General features: G+C 47.1%; 1 pseudogene; it reads right to left on the bottom strand.

Annotated features, from left to right (window-relative positions):
• Positions 1 to 2,617: 2,617 nt before the first annotated feature.
• LOC124657179 lies at positions 2,618 to 5,674 on the bottom strand (annotated as a pseudogene).
• Between the last annotated feature and the right edge of the window lie 5,886 nt (positions 5,675 to 11,560).

The following is an 11,560-nucleotide window of genomic DNA, read 5'->3' as shown; positions in this document are numbered from 1 at the left end:
GTGTGATGGAGATTGTTAAGGTACGAGAACACCAATCATACTTAAACTTTAAGTAATATATAAAAAATTGACATAAATAAATATCTTTAAAATATTCTGGAGTAGGGGGCCATGGCCCCCTGCCCTAAGAAAACTTCGCTACCGTGAACAAGAGGTCCTTGATGTCGTTTCACCCTAGGACCTCCCAATCTATGGACCGGCCCTGGTAAGCTCATTAGAAAAAAATCAGTTTTGCACTACTTTGATGTGGGCTTGTGGCTACGGTGCAGGAAGATGATACCTGGTATGCAAAGCCGTCAGATATTCCAAAGGTGATGTGGTTCACTACAATTTGCCTTGTAATAAGTTGGAACAAACATATTACTTTGATAAAGGTTTATTAATTCAAATGTAGTAGGGCAATCTTTGTTATTAATTTGCAATGCAACCGTGGTACGTCGTTGTTGTTTGACCGATTTACCCCTAAATTTAGAGAGAAATTACCCATTGTTGCCATCTGCAAGTGGAAAAACGTTTCATTTTTTTCTCCCCAGCCACGCACAGCGAGTTGACCTTCTGCCCCTGACTACGGAGTCCCGCAGCTGCCGGACATCGTCCTTCGCTCCTCCGCGGCAATTGCCACCGGGGAATCTGGCTAGGTCGCGCCCAGTGTCCAGCGAGCTGGGGTTCAGCTGGCGTGACTGCGCTGCTGCCCCTCGCCGTCCGTAGCGCCCCATTCCCCCGACCCTCCCCGCTCTCCCTCCTGGCTGGTGTGCGCCAGATACAGTCATCCGTATCGATGAACTCTTCTCTACCTCGTGAGATAATCCACGGCTCATTAATGTTGCGATCAGGTTGGGAAGTGTTACAACGGGCCCGGTATGCAAGCTAGGGGACTATGGACGGATGACACAAGCCAACTCAAAATCTACCATGAGAAAGGGAGACACACATAAGGGGTGCAGCCAAGCCAGTTCACGCGAATCTACCATGAGAAAGGGAGACACATAAGGGGTGCAGCCAAGCCAGTTCATGCGAATCTACCATGAGAAAGGGAGACACATAAGGGGTGCAGCCAAGCCAGTTCACGTCGCTGGTCTCAACTCTCAAGGAGTGGCCACTCCTCTGTGACGAGGTGGCAAGCTCCCACTGTTGCCGACCGAGGGAACGCATCGGTGACGCACCGGGCTGGGTGACGAAGCGGGTGGAGAATGGAGACCTACAGCTGTGCTAGAGAATGGAGACCTACAGCTGTGCTAGAGAGGTCGCCGGTGTCAGCCGCGCCACCGGCGACTTGGGCCGGCCGCCGGTGTGCTCACCATGCACGATGACATGTCTGGGAAGCGGTACGAATTCATGGTGCACCTTAAAATCAGTAATTTGGAGGATCTATTGAACGTGTTAGTACATGATGCAAAAATGGGTGAAGTATTCTTTTTGAAGAAATTCAGATTGAGGATGATAGATAATCTCTGCCTAGACGAGAACCAACCTGAGGTTGGGTGGTTAGGAGGATGGTTGTATCCCCAGCCCACCAAAGTTCAAACCCCAGGTTTGACATCTGTGTGTCTTATAAAAGGTGGAATATTCATTCAGTGGGAGGTGACGTTCCCGTCGATAGCGAGGCGCCTGTGGTGACTTCGTCAATTTCAAGATCCAATCCGTCGGCTCAGTCTTCCGGAGGTGCTCATAGGGGTAGGGTGTGCGTGTGTGCGTTCATAGGGGTGAGTGTATGCGTGTATATGTGAGCGTCTGCGTTTGTACTGTGTTTCTCAAAAAAAAAAAATCTCTGCCTAGACGAGACTCTAAGCTGCGGACCTCCACGAAAGAAAAAAAAAACAACAACGACAGTTTGTCGCGTCCTTGTGCTTGCTTTTGACGATTTACCTCTACTGGATCTCACACATCGCATCATAGCGGCAGGCAAGTAGGCATCTAAAGCCACGAAAACTGCAAGCCTATACCGAGCTACATGTAACCTTTTTTTTACAAAAATCCACAAATCATAGATTTAAGTTTTAAAAAAATCTGACAAAATCTTAGACGCAAACAATGATGAAATCTATAAACGTGAAAAATCTCAATATGAAATTCTTTGTATTGTAGGCTACACAAAAATGATAAAATCTGACAGGTTTTATAGTTTTGAAATGTGCACTATTAACTATTATCAGATCCACATATTTATCATTTTTGTGTGCCTATAGTACTAAAAATTTCACATTAAAATTTTGCATGTTTGTAGATTCCATCATTAACTATATCCATGATTTTTTTTCAGAACTTTTTGATACTTAAAAATATGATTTCCGAATTTTTGAAAATAAAGAACTACTTGTAGCCCAACCTCCATTTGTCCCCTCTCTATAGCCAGCCATATGTATCATCCATACAACCATGATATCTTCGTCCACATGTAAGTCTCCTCATGATATTTTTATTGGTCGCAGCAACGCGCGGACATAATGCTAGTAGTAGTATAATCTTAAAGAGTTTACACTCATTCTCTACAGAGGAAGCACACAGCCCGACAAGTTCCAACATCGCACCACCTTGGCAATCCTATCGTTCTGCTCGACATTATTGGACTCCAAACACCAGCATTGACGCCAGCCAACGCAGCCGGTCAGCCGATCTATCAGGCGACGCGGCGGCACAACATGATCCCGTCGGAGATGGCGAGCTGGCACACCTGGACGCGGCGGTCGCTGGATAGCGCTGCGTTGAACTCCCTGGCGATCTGCGCCAGCTCGCGGTCCCGCTCCGATAGCGTCTCGTCATCGGGCGTGGCCACGGAGCCGCCCCACAGCGTGTTGTCATAGGCGATGAGGCCCCCAACCCTGACCAGACGCAGCAGCCGCTCGTGGTAGTGGTGGAAGTTGGCCTTGTCCGCGCCACGAACGCGAAGTCGAACTTGCCACTGGTGCCATCCTGCAAAAATGACTCATGAGCTCATCGTCATGTTCATCTGAATACAATGTCGTAACTGTCGTGGCTGCAACACGGAGGCAGAGGGAAGAACGTACCTCCGCCACCAGCTGATCCAGCACCGGCAGGGCAAACCCCACACGGAAGTCGATCTTGTGCGCCATGCCGGCCTTCTCGACCACCGGCGACCCTATCTTGTCGTAGCTCTCGCGGCTGACATCGATGGCCACAACCTGTCATTCATGGGGGAAACGATGATCGTGTCGTGCGTGCCCACACCAGGAAGCCATCAAACGGCAGAACTCTAACCTTGCCGTCGTCGGGGAGGGCGAAGGCGGTGGCTAGCAGTGAGTACCCAGTGAACACGCCAGCAACAAAGAATGGCTGCCACCGGGTACTCAGGAAGCCAGTGGCAAAACTCACTGTTATTCGTTGCAAAGGGATCTCAAATAAACTTATCCATGCTATTAGAATACAGAGAACTCGTTGCCATTTTGATCGGAAGACTCCAAGTGCATAGTGCAAATACACTAACATGGATTGGTTCCCATTATACCAATTTTACACACGGAAATGATTTAGCTACTTTGCAACACCACATAAGTGTCATACATCACAGGAAGAGCATTCCAGGCAATGGAATACATAGAAATCATCGTTCCAACTTAGCATGGACACAAAATCATATTGATAGCTGCTTCTACCGCCCCCAAGATGATATCATACATAATGCATGTTGAAATGATATGGGCTGCCAAACCTAGTAGCCACCACATCTACTTATCTTGGACCTTTTGGACAGTTTTTGACCTGCAAGGAATGTCAAATCAAACCACATTAATAAACCATAGAAAGGAAATCAATATTTTTTCAGTGCTTGCTATTTACCTCTTCTTATTTTTGTTCACGGCTTGTTCTGAACCTCTTTTCAATCTTTTACCACTACCTTTTGTCTTTGCTACATCTGGGGGATGAATATTGATCACGCTTGGAAATGATGTTCCAACAAAGGATTCAAATTCTTGAACTTTACTTTGCTCACTAACAAGATCAATCTGTCCCAATTGCACCAAGGCATCACCAATAACCTTGTGAATCCTTTGCAACGAAGTATAGTCTTCTTTGCAACGAAGTCTGGACCCGAGTAGATCAAGTCAAGTCTCCATCCTCTTGCCATTTCTGTTGGCGATTTACGGGCCACGCAAGAGGACCACGTAGGAATTTGGGCTTGAAGGCCGAGAAAGAAGTAGGTTGACTGTATTGGGCTTTCGGCAGTCAGAGTACAACTCGCTGTTCCTTTTCCAGAAATTTGACAAAATGGGACGTTGCTCTTTATTTTTTCTTGAACAACACAATACATTTTCTTGAGAAACATAATACAAACAAACAAACTCACTAGTACTATGTCTTTCCATCCGTATTTGGCATAAATTTTGATAGGGTCTTTTAAACCAGTAGCGATGTACGGAGCTAGACCATATGGTACTTTTGTCCAAAATAATATGACATGCGGCCCAAGAACCCAAAAGGGGGAAAAACATTATTTACAATTCCATGTGCGTGTCAATCAAATGTTTGAAATCCTTACAAAGACAATGAAATGTGGCGATTTTTTAAATAATACACTTTTTTATTAATTCCAGAAATAATACTCGTTTTTAACTTTTTACACGAATAATACACGGTCGGGTTCCTGGAAATCGAAATTTAAAAATCGGGGTAGTCGATCCCGAAACAAGGCGAATCTAGCCCTGCCGTGCCGAGTCGGAGTCACGGAGCCCGGCTTGCTTTAATCGGGCGACGGAATCCCGAGGAAAGGTGTGTCGGCTGGTCGGCCTGCCTACGGCAGACTTGTCGCGTCGCAGCATCCCGAGGGGGAGGAATCGGTATCCTCGACCCCGACTAGGTTGCTTCGGGTATCTCCAGCCCGAGATTCCCCTGCATAAAATCGACCGCGCGCGTCGCTACTCTTCTTCCTCCTCAGTTCTTCCTCACAGCAGCTCCTCTCTCTCTTGTTTCCTCTCAACTCCACCTCTGTTTTCTCCCATTTAGCTGTGATTTGTCCAACATTTTGATGTTATTTCACCACCAAGTGTTGTAGGATCACCTGATCTATAGATGAGTTATATTTGGGAGTGTTTTGGTGGAGGTGCTGGTGGTGGTGGTGGTGGTGGTGGTAGAGTTGGTGGTATTACTGTTGCGTGGTGGTGCTGCTGCTGCGTGGTGGTGGTGTTGCTGCGTGGTGGAGGAGCTGGCCTGCTAACGGAGCTATTTCACACGCTTCAAGGGTAAACCCTAATCCGTGATATTAGATGGTATAATTATGCATGGTGTGTTCGTTAGCTTGCCGAATTAGTTACAGATATGTAGTTGGTCGTCGTTGGTATTTTTATTTATTTATGAGTGTAGGTGCTAGATTTTTTTGACGAGTCTGTAATTTGTATAGGTGAACAGATATGTCAGATAGAGTAAAATTCGTTGTTTACTTCGGTAACGGCATGGTCCGAACAACTTCGATGGGAGGTGATCTGAGCGAGTTTCAGTATGAGGAGTTGCATTTGTCAAACCCAAAAACATGGCGAGTTAGTTAGTTGAAGGAGTGGTTGACCGTGAATTTCGGGCTTAATCCCGAAGCATACACTGTTGGTGTGCATGCTTTGTGGAGCAGCTCAAGTACCCAAATTTTATGGCGGTTGAAGCCAATTGAGCGGACCTCTCGGTGGGTGCACTGGTTAGAAGCGTGCGAGCGCAGGGGAACTCACCCCATCGCCTTAATGCTTCCCGAGGCGGAGGAGGTGAATTTCCACGGATGCAAGGGTGAGTTCCATCCAGGCCAGAGCGGTCAAAATTATGATGCTGGAGACAGCAGTTTCCAATCCGGGCGGAGTAGCCATGCAGCTGGTGGTCATGATGGCAGTGCGGAGGTTGATAGCGAGGAAGAAGAAGAAGAGCAAATGCAGAATATGATGGACGAGGAAGACAAAGATGGAGTGGAGGATGAGCTTGACTCAGATGAATCCGGTGGATCCGATAATTCATATGACAACGAGGAGGAAGATTTGATCCACTCTTCTTGGAACCAGGATTTGTCGGATGCAATGATAATGGATGACCGGCATGATTCTGTCTCGGAGTACAACATGAACACCATCTCAATTGGTGCTAGATATGCTGACAAGAGACATCTACAGGAAGAAGTCACTCAGTGGGCAATGAACACGCAAAGGGTATTCAGAACCACCGTTTCAAGTCAGAAATTCTTTACAGTGGTCTGCAGCAATGCTAGATGTCCATCAAAGGTGCATGGGTACTGTCCGAAGTATGACACAACATGGGATGCGAGCGACTTCGTTCCACACACCTGTGTCCTTAAGAGTATGATGAAGGATCACCGAAACCTTACCTCCACTCTGCTTGCTCGCCTGTTCTACAAGGAGATTGTAGAGAATAGAGCGATGGGGGTAAAAGCCATCTAGGAAAGAGTTCACCTTAAATATTCATACCAAATTTCATATGGCAAGGCATGGAGGGCTAAAAAGACGGCACTGGAGAACAGATTCATGACCTTCCTAGATGCTTATGACGGTGTCGTCCGTCTCCTCCAGACATTGAAGGACCGGAATCCGGGCGCCCATGTGGACATACAAGACTTTGTGATACCAGAGTTCCCTAATGTCAGGGTTCTGCACAGGGTGTTTTTTGCATTCAGCATATGCATCGAGGCTTTCATGCACTGTCGTCCGGTGATGTGTGTAGATGGAACTTTTCTGACTGGCAGGTACAGGGGTCAGATTCTGATAGCCATTGGAGTGGACGGAAACAATCGAATTGTGCCTCTCGCATTTGCATTTGTTGAGAGCGAGAACATTGCTAGCTTGTGACGCCCTGGAACCGGTACCATGAGGATTCCAGCGATCACGCCGAAATCCGCACGATATCGATTCAGAGACGCCCTCCGACACGACGTGCGCGATGAATCACACACGTGATGCCAGAGGAATTACCACGAGCAGTAACATTACAACATGTTTACAATAGAGCCCACAAGAAACATATATTACAACAACGACTCCAACGAGTCAAGATAGAAATATACAATACAAAGGTCCAAATCATACAGAATATCAAATACGTCCGAGCACGGACAAGATACAAATTGGACTAAGAGTTCTGAAGATAATCAATGACGTACATAACCCTGCCTAGGCCAAGCCGGAAGGGTAAACTTGCTAACATCTCCTTCATCGAACATGTGGTCATACATGCCCGGTTATGTCCCAAAGCTGCAATACGTACGGGTTCGTACTTAACAAGACTTCAAGACGTATATGCATTCGTCAAGCAGTCATCCTTTGTACGTGAGGCATGCAAGGGACTTAGAGGACGCAAGAGGAACATCATAGGCAATATGGTGGGGTTAAGCGGCAGCGCACAAGCACTAAAAACCAATAGAGACACTCTACAACATTCGTCTATCAGAGAAGGTGAGAGAGCGCACAACTAACAGTTCTATACTCTGCAAACATAACCCATCCGATGCGTTCCCCCCTTCGCAAAGGAAGTACTTGCAAGGGTACTCACACGGTTGTCAAGTTTTAACCATTTATTATTGAAGTTGTGCTAACTTACTACGCAAGTTATTATTAATGAACAACAGGTGTAAGTTGTCTATGGTCGAGTCATACAGCTCCAAGTCGTCCATAACCGCGGACACGGCTTGTCTATGCAAACAGGTATATGGATGGCATATTCATGTTCCTTATATTTTCTGATCAATTTTCATATAGAAAATATTTTTATTCGAGTTACAGATTAAAAGTTATTGATTTTACAAGTTAAAGAATTTTCTGGAATTTATCTGAAAACAAGAGACAAGCTAAGACTTTTCTCACCAAGATACAGCTAGCCGCAGTGCCTGAAGAGCGGGCTAGGGACGCTGACGGGGCTGCTGACACGACATAAGGGCCCCGGGTTGCTGTTCAGGAGGTCCAGGGGGTTTCAGAAAACCTACGAAGGTAGGGACCTCGGGTTAGCCTCACTAACTTTGCAGGGGCTAAGATGCAAAAGGTATATATATGAGAGGGTTTTCTCGCCCAGGGAGTTGCTAGACGTGGTCACTGATGAGCGGGGTCCGCGGCCACGCTGGCTTCCACCGTGGCAAAGGTAGGAAGAAGTCAAAGAGCGGTCGCCGGCGGCAAGTCGAGCGCGACGCGGCCGATGTGGTTCAAACCAGGAGGAGCGGGTGGGCGCGTTGGAACCGCCTCGACGAACTTGACCAGAAGGTGGCGGCACCATCGTCGGGGAGTCGCCGGAGTGGCGCCGACGGCGAGGATCTGCGGCGGAAGGAAACGGGTCACCGACGGAATTCAAAACAAGGAAGAGGAGGAGCGGAAAATAGGGTCGATGAGAACCACCTGCTCGCCCTGAAGATCGAGGCGCAGACGATGAGGCTGGAGGAGGTCGTTATCGGCCAGAAAAATCGCCGGAGTGCGCACGGCTCGAGATGGAAAGCGACTTGTCTTTGCCGTTGTTTGAGAGCACTCCGGCTCGATTTTCTTATCTTGGGATGAAGAGGAGGACGTGGCGGTGCTCCTGGTGGCCTCAAAACGCAAGGGACGGCCCGAGGTGGTGGGGCAACGGCGAGGGTTCACGGTGGTGCTCGGTTGGAATAAGCAGAGAAAGAATAAGGGGAGCAGGAGAGATGGCGGTGCGAGGGAGGAAGGGGAGAGGAGGATACCGCTAGGGTTTGGGCGCAGCTACAAGGAGAAGAAAAAGGAGCGCGGTGGTTGGGAGAGGAGGACCACGCTCCTCACGCAGATGACGTGCTCCCGTCGCTGACGAGGAAGACGACAAGGAGGGAAGCAGTGTACCGCTTCGCTGGTGGGTTGGACCGGGCCAGAGGAAGAAGGGAAGGAAGAGAGAGTGGGCCGCCGGGGAGAGAGAGGGGTTGGGCCATTGAGGAGAAAAAGAGAAGGGCCAGGAGGTTGGGTTGCTGCGTTAGAGAGGGTCATGGGTTTAGGTTTTCTTTTTTATATTTAAACTATTTGAATCCAAAAATACTTTTCAGTTTTGATTTGAACCAGGATGAGAGTGAGTATTAAAACTAGTTTTCCAAAATATTTAATTCATTTTTAATCAAAAGAAAGCATATTTATAGTCAAAACTTTATTAGTTGGAAAAACTTAGTTATAAAATAAGAACTAGGGGAGAGAATGATTAGGGTTTATTTAAAGGGAAAAATAAGGGAGGGTTAATAAAATAGTTTTATTTGATAAAATCATGGATGATATGATGCATGATGCATGCTGATACACAAAGAAAAAGAGCAAACAAATTTATTAGGGGTACTACCTTGGGTCGTTACAATCGACACCACTAACAAGGAACCTCGCCCCGAGGTTCCACCTCAAGGTACGGGGGAGAGAGGTGAACTATCGGATCATCTGGCGACGTGTCGATCCCTCGACATCACTAACAAGAGTTCTTGCTCCAGGCTGATCGGTCGACACCACTAACAAGAAGTCCTTGTTCCGCTCTTGATGATGCGCTTCCGTCGGGATCCTTCGGTGACCAGACCTAATAGGTGAGGGGCAAAGATCGTCAAACCCGCGTAGAGGCCTAAGACTCGGAGAACTCATATAAGAGAGAAGACTCAAAACTCGCATAGACAAGAGGAGAAAGAATATAGGTAAGGAGAAAAATCAGAGCTAATCAGATCTTTCCAACGATTTTTTTGGAAAATAGGTTTTCGACACTAGACACAACAACGTCCATTGGCAAGGTTAACCTACAAGCTGGACCAGTGGGGTACTATCAACCTGAGCTCTAATACCAACTTGTGACGCCCCGGAACCGGTACCATGAGGATTCCAGCGATCACGCCGAAATCCGCAAGATATCGATTCAGAGACGCCCTCCGACACGACATGCGCGATGAATCACACACGTGATGCCAGAGGAATTACCACGAGCAGTAACATTACAACATGTTTACAATAGATCCCACAAGAAACATATATTACAACAACGACTCCAACGAGTCAAGGTACAAATATACAATACAAAGGTCCAAATCATACAAAATATCAAATACGCCCGAGTACGGACAAGATACAAATTGGACTAAGATTCCTGAAGATAATCGATGGCGTCCATAACCCTGCCCAGGCCAAGACGGAAGGGTAACCTTGCTAACGTCGCCTTCATCGAACATGTCTTCATACCTGCCCGGTTACGTCCCAAAGCAGCAATACGTACGGGTTCTTACTTAACAAGTCTTCAAGACGTATATTCATTCGTCAACCAGTCGTCCTTAGTACTTGAGGCACGCAGGGAACTTAGAGGATGCAAGAGGAACGTCATAGGCAATATGGTGGGGTTAAGCGACAGCGCGCAAGCACTAAAAACCTATAGAGACACTCTACAACGTTCGTCTATCAGAGAAGGTGAGAGAACGCGGAACTAACAGTTCTATACTCTGCAAACATAACCCATCTGATGCGTCCCTTCTTCACAAAGGAAGTACTTGCAAGGGTACTCACACGGTTGTAAGGTTTTAACCATTTATTATTGAAGTTGTGCTAAGTTACTATGCAAGTTATTATTAATGAACAACAGGTGTAAGTTGTCTATGGTCGAGTCATACAGCTCCAAGTCGTCCATAACCGCAGACACGGCTTTTCGAAAAGATTTAACCCTGCATGGGTGCCCAAATGTGCCCACACGCACGATCAACTCCAAAGGCAAATGGAAAAAAGGTGGAGCATCACGTCTCGCACTCTCCTTCACGAACAATGTCCAGGATGCCACCTAACTAAGTTAAACCCGTATTAGAGTCCGGCCGACTCTTCGAGACGGACCTAGCTTTGCGAGAACGGCTAAGAGGATCAGAGCCCACTAGAGGATAACCTCTTAACAATGCGGACCGTGCCTACGAGCGTGCAAGAGACAACGTGGTTACAGGGCAACACGGCTTCCCCAAAAGTAATATCATATTATCTGACCACAAAGAAACAAGCTTGCAAGCCCGGGAGATACAAAGCATTCAAACTAATTGTGGTCACTGGAGAAAGCTGTAGATTCCGACAGTGATCGAGGGGAGACCCGGTAAGCATACCCATGTGTGGTTAGAGCGCTCAGTCTTGGAACAGATAACAAGAACTCGGGTCCTAAGTTATTTAGGAAACACAAGTGAGCCATCATAAAACGATCAGCTGACCCACCGATGCCTCCGCTAAGCAACTACTAATAGATATATCCATAAACCATGTGTCATGATCCCCCAACAGATAACCCGAAAAGATAGCGATAGCGGTAACGAGATATAAACAGCACTAGCATGCACTACGACTCGCAAGGCATACCCGATAACCAAATAATAGCTGTAGGAGTGTGGTGGAGGCAATATGGGCTGCTTGAGGTAACAAGTGGATATGACACGTGACAAGAACACAACTCAAGTCTAGCATAAGGGAGAAGGCAAAATAAAATAGGCGAGCGACTCCTGTAGAGACAGGAGTTTAGGAAATGCTTGCCTGTTAAAGACTGTCGAAGAACATCCGGAGGACTTGCCGTATCTCACCACACCACTTTTTGATCCTATCCGGGAGGAAGCAAATGCTAGAACACACAACACATGCAAGTCTTACTACTA

The sequence above is a fragment of the Lolium rigidum genome, chromosome 5 (assembly GCF_022539505.1).
Source record: "Lolium rigidum isolate FL_2022 chromosome 5, APGP_CSIRO_Lrig_0.1, whole genome shotgun sequence".
Classification (NCBI taxonomy): Eukaryota; Viridiplantae; Streptophyta; class Magnoliopsida; order Poales; family Poaceae; genus Lolium; species Lolium rigidum.
Note: the sequence above shows the minus strand (reverse complement) of the source record. Positions and strands in the feature narration are given on the sequence as shown.